The sequence below is a fragment of the Prosopis cineraria genome, unplaced genomic scaffold, assembly GCF_029017545.1.
Source record: "Prosopis cineraria cultivar Desert tree isolate PC_DT_omini unplaced genomic scaffold, ASM2901754v1 PC2, whole genome shotgun sequence".
Lineage (NCBI taxonomy): Eukaryota > Viridiplantae > Streptophyta > Magnoliopsida > Fabales > Fabaceae > Prosopis > Prosopis cineraria.
Window position 1 is genome coordinate 28,706,101 of NW_026555333.1, and position 10,207 is coordinate 28,716,307.

Sequence of the window (10,207 nt, forward strand, 5' to 3'; positions counted from 1 at the left end):
TACCATTACTACTGATCCACTCCCAGGTCAAAAAAACCACGACGTCAACGCTATTAAAGAAGAGGATGCATGTTTCAAAAAGCTCCGCAAGGATCAGGATGCTTGAATGAGCTTTATGCTTCACTTAAAGGAGTATGGTGATAGGAAATTAGTCGCTTATCCTCAAAATTACACTAAAGCTAACCCTAATGCAATATAGGGCCAACCCTAGGTCATCTCCCAAGGAATGGTTTTAAGTCTAATTGAAAGTTATCTAGTGAAATAAATCAACCAAAGTTTGTAGGAATTTAGTTATCTAGCTAATTATCTAAACTAATTACCTAATATGCAAGTAATTAAAATGCTAGTGAAAGTGAGTGAAATGAACTTCCCTTTTTACAATAATGGAACCCTAGAGATTAGTTGATTTTGGACTCATTATCTTCTCATGATTAGGCTAAGTTTAGCTTCCCTTTCCTCTTGACTAAAGCTGTCATGACTTAAGAAAATTATCCTAAGCCAATTAACCTAATTAGCTAACCTCCCTAGGTCTTAGATTAAAGTCCCTAGTTCAATTAACCAATTGGTGAAGACATTAGCCAAGTGATTCACTCAAAATCCTCTCTCAACAGCCATGGTCAAACACATAAATTGAGCAACCACAAGATTATGTCAGCACTCAACAACAAGCATTAACACCAAGATTATGTCAAGCTACTCAACAACACAAGCATTAACACAGATTATGCAATAACACACAAATTACACAAGATATTGAATTAACACAAGACATAATTGATGTGCCAAACAAAGAGTGGCAAAATTCAGTCATGGCTGTCCAAGGAAGAAAATTAAATGAAACAATCCTCTCTCTTTACATCAACATCAAATTCAAATTAGAATTTATAAGCTAAGATGATTAAACCCTAGATTAAGGAATCTAACCATCTAGTAAAAAGAGAAGAGGATAGGAAACAAAAGAACTTAGCCAATTTGAAGCTCAAGACTCATCCTCCATCTTCATCTCTCTAGGATTCCACAAAGAAACTTAGCCAATCTTCATCTTCAAGAACCCTAGTGATTGCTTGTGAAGGCCAAACTCCATAGCTCTTGAATGATGGAAATGAGCTTCAATCCTTGTGAAAATGGAAGGGATGGAACGAAAATGAAGAGAGGAGAAGAATGGTATGAGTTTTGTGGAGGTTTGGTGGCTGAAAATGGAGGTTAGGGTGCTGGAAAATGAAGAACAAAGAGAGAAAATGAAGAACACTATGAACAAGAGAGAGAGAATGTGGAAGATGAATGAGATATGTGTTGGATCCCATTTGGGACTTAAAATGGCGTGCTCCTTGGTGTCTCCCATCAGCTGAAGCTTAATTAAAATAAGGAAAAAGAAATTAAAATGTAAATGGGAGCCTTGTCACACTTGCAAGGTGGCAACTTCCTATTGGTTTGTAGATGATTCCAATGTGTGCCTAATTTCCCATGTGTCATCCACATCATTTTAGCTGATCTAATCCCTCAAAATAATCATAATTCACGTGCAAACCATCAGCCATTGTCCTCAAGGAGTGTTGACCTCAATTGCCCAATTGATGCACAAGTCACATGCCACCTATGTCACATAAATCACATAATTCAATTAAATAGCATATGATATAATAAAATCTAATTCATGTCCAGAATTAAATTCATAATTAGAAGGGAGAATTTATTAAATTAACCAAGTTTCAGGCTGCACAAAATTATATAAAAATTTTCACACAAAGGCAAACCAAAAACTAGGACAAACTAAGACACTTAAGAAAGTGTTGACTTTTTTATTTAATTACTCCCAAACTAAAATGAATTTTAAAAATATAATTTCACCATTCATCAACTGGACATAAAATGCACTTTGTCAATTTTTCTTGTACATTTTCTCAAAAGTTCATTTTTGGACCAAAATGCCCCTAGTGCACTGATCTTAGAAACTTAGGCAAAGTTCCAAATCTAATGCAATGTGTGCACTTGAAGGTGAAATAAATTAATAAAATGGTCCTAATTGACAAATAAAAGTGGGTAACAAATGTGTTCTATCAATTCCCCCACACTTAGCTTTTGCACTCCGGGCAAAATCAAGTGAAAAAGGTCCCAAAAGAAACTATAAGACAAAGAAATAAGAGAAAAACATTGTTTCAAGTCACTAAAATACTAGCTCATGAACTTCTACAAATTATCAATCAATGTGGCAATAATTACGAAAGAATTATGCACATCACAAACAACCCTTACCAAGAATCAATGTCAAAGAGTAAGCCTCTCTAGGTTAAGTGTTTGCTCTCATCACTCAAAGTGTATAAGGTATTAAATTTCACTCAAAATTTCTTAGGATAAACCCTACTATGAATTTGTAACCCTTCTACATCTCCATCACTAAATAGCACTTGCAATCAAGAATCAAATGGACTTTATTAGGTTGTGATATAGGTAATGAAAGGATGTCTAAGAAATGCATGTATATAAAAAAAATAGGGTTAGCATCAAAATAATGCTAAATCAAGATATATCCCCTTAATATGCAAAGCATAACCTAACTCAATTGAGTGAACACCTTAACACAATGAGGATGGAAAGAAATGATAAGAAATAATAAAACAAATGGAATGGATGAGCTAGGCAACTTTTATTTTATTTTTATTTTTTTTTTTTTTTTTTTTTTTTTCTTCTTTTTTTTTTCTTTTTCTAGCAACTTTATTTCTTTTCTTTTTGACTATATTTTTTTTTCAAATCTTTTTGTGTTTTTTTTTTTGGTTGCCCCTAACTCTTTGAAAACAATGGAAGTAATGGATAGAGAAATGATAATAGGCATCCACTCATTTGATCTAGGACATGCAATGAATATTAAAAAGACATATAAAAGTGTAACATGCATTCCTTGGGAAAAAATAGGGTGAATATTTTTTTTTTAAGAATCAAACCAAAGGCTCAAAGTGGCTAACAAAGGATAATAAATAATAATAGGTTGGCTATTTGGCTCTTGGCTATTTTTTATGAATGCCATCTCTCATCTCCTATCAAACAAGTGCAAGATATATGGTCTTAATTAAGAAGTGAAACAAATTCTAGAGGGTAACATCACTAAGGAATTAATCACACATGAGTGTTTAGCCTCTTCCATGAATGGGTAATATGCCACTCTAATCCATTAATTCAAGGTAAAAGAATGTTCACTTCACACCTATTCAATCCTAAAATTACCACATCTCAAGAATCAAAATATCCATTCAAGAGCTAGGTAATTAAGTAACCTCAAACAAAACAAAACAAAGAAATTTTTTTTTTGAATTTTTTTTTTGCAAAACCAAACAAACAAAACAAAATGTTTATTTCTCTCCCCCACACTTAAATCATGCATTGTCCTCAATGTATGTATAGACTAGTGATAAAATAAGGTGAGATCAATAATGAATGCATAACAAAAGTGTGGTGCAGATATTTTTTTTTTTCAAACTAAAACACAAAACAAAGAAGTCAAATAAAGCAAATAAACTCTAATTTTCCTACTAGGTTCATCTCCCCCACACTTGAACTATACCTATCATTAAATATATCAATTAAAGGAAGGTAAAAGCTCAAGGTTAGAGAGATACAACCTTATCATGGTGGTTCAAAAACATGTTGAGAGAAGTCCTCCTCCTTTTGAAGTGATTTGGCATCTTTGTAGAGCTTGCATAGGTGACCATTGATTTGCATAGTGGAACCCGTGGCTTTATTCAAGAGTTGCAAAACCCCATAGGGAAACACCTTGGTCACTAGATATGGTCCCTCCCACTTAGACTTCAACTTGGCATGCTTATGAATAAACCTTGTTTGGAACAAGAGGACTTGATCTCCTTCTTGGAACTTTTTCCTCAAGATTAGCTTGTCATGAAGGATCCTTGTTTTCTCCTTATAGATTCTAGAAGACTCATAGGCATCCAACCTAAGCTCCTCAAGTTCTTGCATTTGAAGAAATCTCTCCTTAGCCGAAAGATGGAAATCCAAGTTTAGTTTCTTGATGGCCCAATAGGCCCTATGCTCTATCTCCACAGGGAGGTGGCAAGCCTTTCCATACACCAATCGAAAAGGAGACATGCCAATGGGAGTCTTATAAGCGGTCCGATAAGCCCACAAAGCATCCTCCAAGTGTAAAGACCAATCCTTCCTATTTGTGTTCACCACCTTGGTTAGGATTTTCTTGACTTCTCTATTTGATACTTCGGCTTGGCCATTAGTTTGGGGATGATATGGTGTAGAGATTTTGTGATGCACCCCATATTTAGCCAAGAGAGCCTTCATCATCTTATTGCAAAAGTGGGATCCTTGGTCACTTACCAAGGCCTTAGGAACTCCATACCTACAAAAAATATTAGATTTGAGAAACTTCAAAACAATCTTAGCATCACAAGTTCTAGTAGGAATGGCTTCAATCCACTTTGAAACATAATCAACACCAAGTAATATGTACTCAAAACTAAAGGATGGTGGAAAGGGACCCATGAAGTCAATGCCCCAAACATCAAAAATCTCACAAAATAAAATGGGTTGTTGAGGCATTTCATGTCTCTTACCCCAACTACTAACCTTTTGACATTTCAAGCATGCTTTACAAAATTCATAAGAGTCTTTAAACAAGCTAGGCCAATACAATCCACAATCTAAAACCTTCCTAGCTGTCTTATTTGAGCTAAAATGACCACCACATGCATGAGAGTGACAAAATTCAAGAACAGAAGGCACATCAACATCATCAACACACCTCCTAATCACTTTATCACTACAAATCTTCCACATCAAAGGTGGTTCCCAAATGTAAAATCTAGACTCTCTTTTCAATTTTTCAATGGCAAAACGTGAAGCACAAGGAGGCAAGACTCTACACTCAATATAGTTAGCAAAAGAGGCATACCATGGAGGCTTAGATGAAATGGCACACAATGCCTCATCAGGAAATGAATCACAAGGAATAGTAGGGTTAGAGTTTACCATAGTAGCTTTTAAATGAGGTAGTCTAGACAAATGATCCGCTACTTGATTGGTAGAACCACTCCTATCCCTTATCTCCACATCAAATTCTTGCATTAAGATCACCCATCGAATCAAGCGAGGCTTAGAATCTGTCTTCTTAAACAAGTACCTCACAGCAGCATGGTCAGTGTACACAACAACTTTAGAGTTAAGAAGATATGATCTAAATTTATCAAGTGCAAAAACAATAGCAAACAACTCTTTCTCAGTTGTGGTGTAATTAACCTGAGCTGAATCTAGGGTCCTAGATGCATAAGCAATCACATATGATAACTTGCCCTCTCTTTGACCAAGCATAGCTCCCACAGCAAAATTAGAAGCATCACATGACAACTCAAAAGGTAAAGACCAATTTGGGGCTTTAAGAATGGGAGGGGAAATGAGCATGCTTTTCAAAGTGTCAAAACTCCTTTTGCAAGCATCATCAAAAACAAAATCAACATCTTTTTGTAAGAGTTTAGACATAGGCAAAGCAATTTCACTAAACCCCTTTATAAATCTCCTATAAAAGCCTGCATGTCCCAAAAATGATCTCAAATCTTTCAAACAAACAGGATATGGCAAAGAAGCAATCACATCTACTTTGGCCTTATCCACCTCTATGCCATTGGAAGAAATCAAATGGCCTAAAACAATTCCTTTATCTACCATGAAATGGCATTTTTCAAAGTTAAGCACAAGCTTCTTTTCAATGCACCTACCAAGCACTTTATCTAAAGAATGCAAGCATGAATCAAAGGACTCACCATACACAGTAAAATCATCCATAAAGACTTCCATGCAATGTTCAATAAAATCACAAAATATGGACATCATGCATCTTTGAAAAGTACCAGGTGCATTGCAAAGACCAAAAGGCATCCTCCTATAGGCAAATGTACCAAAGGGGCATGTAAAGGTAGTCTTATCTTGGTCACTAGGAGCTATAGGAATCTGAAAATACCCACTAAACCCATCTAGGAAGCAATAATGGGACTTGGAAGCCAATCTCTCAAGCATTTGATCAATAAAAGGCAAAGGAAAATGGTCCTTCCTAGTCACATTATTGAGCTTCCTATAGTCTATGCACACTCTCCAAGCATTTTGAACTCTAGTTGGAACAAGCTCTCCTTTCTCATTTTTTACCACAGTAATCCCCCCTTTCTTAGGTACAACTTGGGTTGGAGACACCCACTCACTGTCAGCTATAGGATAGATGATCCCAGCACTAAGTAGCTTAACAACCTCTTTCTTTACCACATCTAAAATCAATGGGTTAAGTCTCCTTTGTGGTTGCCTAATGGGCTTAGCATTGTCCTCAAGAAAAATTTTATGTGTGCACACAATAGGGTCAATACCAGGAATGTCAGCCAAAGTCCAACCAATAGCATGTATGTTCTTTCTCAACACATCAAGTAATGCATTTTCTTCCTCAAGAGATAAAGAGTTAGAAATTATTACGGAAGCTTCTCATTCTCAATGAGATATGCATACTTGAGATTGGATGGTAAAGGCTTCAACTCCAAGGTAGGTGGCTCTACACAAGAGGGAATGAGCTTCTTCAAGTCTAATTTGGTGGAATATTCCATGGTACTATCTTGTCTTTTAGGCTTCTCACTTGTTTTTGATTTCTCCTCTTCTTTCTTTACAGCCTCCCCCTTTTCTTGCAACTTGTCCTCAAGTGCTTGGACTTGAGCCACGGCCTTGACATGTGAAAGTGTAGAATTTTCCTCCAATAGCTTGGGAATCCTAAGAACATCAAGCTCGAGTGGAGAAAAACTCATAGATTCGGCCTTAATGGCTTTAGTACCTACAACACAAGAAGATATACCCTTCTCAAGCATTTCAAGATCAAGCATAGGAGATATTTTAAACAAATCATGAGAAGAAGTAGTTGCATCATTCAAGCATGCATCAATCTCTAAACAAATAGGACAACTACATCCATCAATACATGTAGTAGTAACAAGAGACAAATCATCATCAACATGTGAGAAAGAATCAAGCATGTGAGACTCACAAGCATCATGAAGCAATAACTCAATGGAACTTACACCTAACAAAGAATAATCCTCAAAAGGATGTTTCATTGCTTCATATATATTAAAAATAACATGATCCTCTCCACATTTCAAAATCAAACTACCTTTTTCCATGTCAATCAATGTACGGGCAGTCCTCATAAATGGCCTTCCTAAAATCAAAATATCATCCCCACTCCCTTCTTTTGACATATCAAGCACATAGAAATCCACAGGAAATAATAGACCTTTAACACAAACCAACAAGTCTTCTACTACTCCATGTGGTCTTCTAACACTTCTATCCGCTAATTGGCATATCATAGGTGTCTTATGCATGCAATCAAGACTCAAGGCATGATAAATTGAAAGAGGCATAACATTAATGGCTGCACCTAAGTCTATCAATGTATGAGAAAAATGTGTGTTGCCAATCTTGCATGGAATTGTGAAGGAACTGGGGTCCTCACATTTTATAGGGAGTTGAGGCTTCATGATAGCACTCACAGATGAGGTAATTGTACCCTTGCATTAGGCCTAAATTTTCTTTTATTTGTACAACAATCTTTCAACAATTTGGCATACTTAGGAAAGTTCTTAACTACATCCATCAAGGGTACATTAACATGAATCTTGTGGAAGAAATCATATACCTCTTGATCAAATTGTCCCTTTACTTGCTTAGGGACCACTTGTGCTTGTGGAAAAGGAAGCTTCTTCATAATCTCTTGACTCTGCTTTCCTTCTTCCTTCCTTGAACTCTCCTTTCTTGTTTCACTTTGCTCGGCCTCTCCCTCTTTTTCCTTACTAAACAACTCGGCCATAGTCCCCTTTTCCACCTTAGATGGTGGTTGCTCACATATGATCTCCTCAATGTTTTCATCCTCATCATCTCTATAAAAAGATGCATCATTAGGAGCAAAAGAAGAACTAGAAACATTAACATCAATTGAAGAATTTAAAGAGGGCTTCTCGGCCTTCCCTTGTCTTTTGTCTTCTTGTACTCTTTCTCCCAACTCCTTGCCACTCCTCAATGTGATAGCATTAAGATTAGCTTTAGGATTAGCAACAGTATTGGATGGTAATGTAGAGGCTTGAGCATTGGCTGCACTTAATTGGTTAGCAAGCATATTCATTTGAGAAGTAAGGGCATCAATTTTAGAGTTCATGTTCTCACACTTGTTACCCATACTCTCTACCTTGTTCCCTAAGCCATCATACATGTTTTTATACAAAGAGTTCATTTCAATCAACTGCTTACGTAACACATTCACATCATTAGAAGAGTTCGAATTAGAAGAACTCTCAATTGGAACAAGCCTCCTATCACTATAAGAATTAGAAGAAGGTGTAAGAGAATTACCACTTGGATTGTAGCTTTGAGAAGAGCTACCTTGAGACAAATGAGGTGGAGGGTCACGGCCAAAGGTGTTTTGATAGGATCCTCTTTGTTGATTGTCTTGTAAAGCCACATTTGGATTTGAATAGGAGAAATTAGGATGGTCTCTCCATGAAGGGTTGTAAGTATTAGAATAAACTCCTTGCCCTTGCCTCCCACCATAGGATTGTTTTCCATTGTAGATAGCATTTACTTGTTCAAACTTAATAGGACAATTGCTTTCTACATGCATAGGTGAGTCACAAAAAGTACAAGAATAAGGGACAAGTGCTTGAGAAGTACTTACATTGCTCACTTGAGATATTTGTGGAGCCAACATTCTCCCAATCTTGGCAGCTAGCAAGTCCACATATGAATCATTAAGAACTGAGGAACCTACCATATTCACATTTCTCTTTTCCCTTGTAGAATATTAAGCACCACTTGAAGCCATCTTGTCAATTAGTTCCCAAGCCTTTAAGGAAGTGAGGTCAATCAAGCATCCACCACTAGCAGCATCAATGTTAACTTTGTCTCTTGGAATCAAGCCCTCATAGAAATATTGGACTAAATTCTCACTAGAAATTTGATGGTGTGGGCATTTAGCCAAAAGGCCTTGGAATCTAGTCCAATACTCATAGAGACTCTCATCCTCTCCTTGTTGGACCCCATAGATTTGCTTTCTCAAATTGGTGACCTTGGAATTTGGAAAGAATTTATCTAAGAAGAGTCTTCTTAGCTCGGCCCATGTGCTCACTTTCACATAAGAAGGGTAGTTGAAATACCACTCCTTGCTAAACCTTCAAGAGAAAATACAAAAGCCTTAGCTTGAACATCATCAACATTTACATGCATAGGTTCATAGTATCACAAACTAATAGGAAAGTATGCAAAAACCTATGACAATCCTCTCCTGGTAACCCATGAAATTTAGGCAATGCATTAATCAAGGAGGATTTAATTTCAAATTGAACATTAGTAGGAGGAACATATAAGCCATAAGGATTATCATGCCAATTAGGTTGAATTAATTGCCTAATGCTCCTCTCCTCTCTAGGGTTATGCAAGCCTTCAAATTCATTATTAACATGGCCATCATCATGCAAATTCTCATTCCCATTCCCATAGCCCTCATTATGCACATGCTCATGTCCTAAGATACCTTCCATTATTGAATTACAAACCAAATGAGAATCAAGAATAGGTTATGATCTTCTCAATCTAGAAATAGTTCTTTCAATTTCTGGATCTAATTCAACAAAAGAGGTATGTTTTCTTCGGGTCATGCACTAATCAAGCTCAAGAAAATTAAGAACAAAGAACAAACTAAACTAAAATGCAAATCAACATGAAACAATTCAAAACACACAAAAGCAAGAGAAATAATTTTTTTTTATTTTTTTTATTAAACTCAATAGCAACAAAATGAAAAAAAAATAACACCAAACAAGTAGAAAGAGAGTTAGAAATGCTCAATCAAGAAGCTTTGGCAATTCTGGAATTCGCACAGTAGGCTCTCTGGAGACAATGAACTTGTGAATTTTCTATCAGCAAATCCACATGATAAATTCCCCTGAAAATTTTATGAGAAACACAAGAGATATACAGGAAAATTATATAAAACTTTTAGATTAAAAATCCTTCCCAATCGTTCCCAGAATTTTTCACAAGTTGGTCCTCAAGTCTGGAGAAACAGGATTTCGTCCAGAAGACCTTCAGAGCTTCTAACAAACTTTCAAATAGGAAAATGGAAAAATTGAAGAAAATCCTAAACACAAGAAACAAAGATAAGACAGTGATA

The 10,207-nt window shown here is 36.2% G+C and overlaps 1 non-coding gene across 1 annotated transcript; it reads left to right on the forward strand.

Annotated features, from left to right (window-relative positions):
* Positions 1-8,990: 8,990 nt before the first annotated feature.
* On the forward strand, positions 8,991-9,097 carry LOC129304298 (small nucleolar RNA R71). Its single transcript, XR_008591664.1, has one exon. It is a non-coding gene; the product is annotated as a small nucleolar RNA R71 (small nucleolar RNA).
* Positions 9,098-10,207: the final 1,110 nt, after the last annotated feature.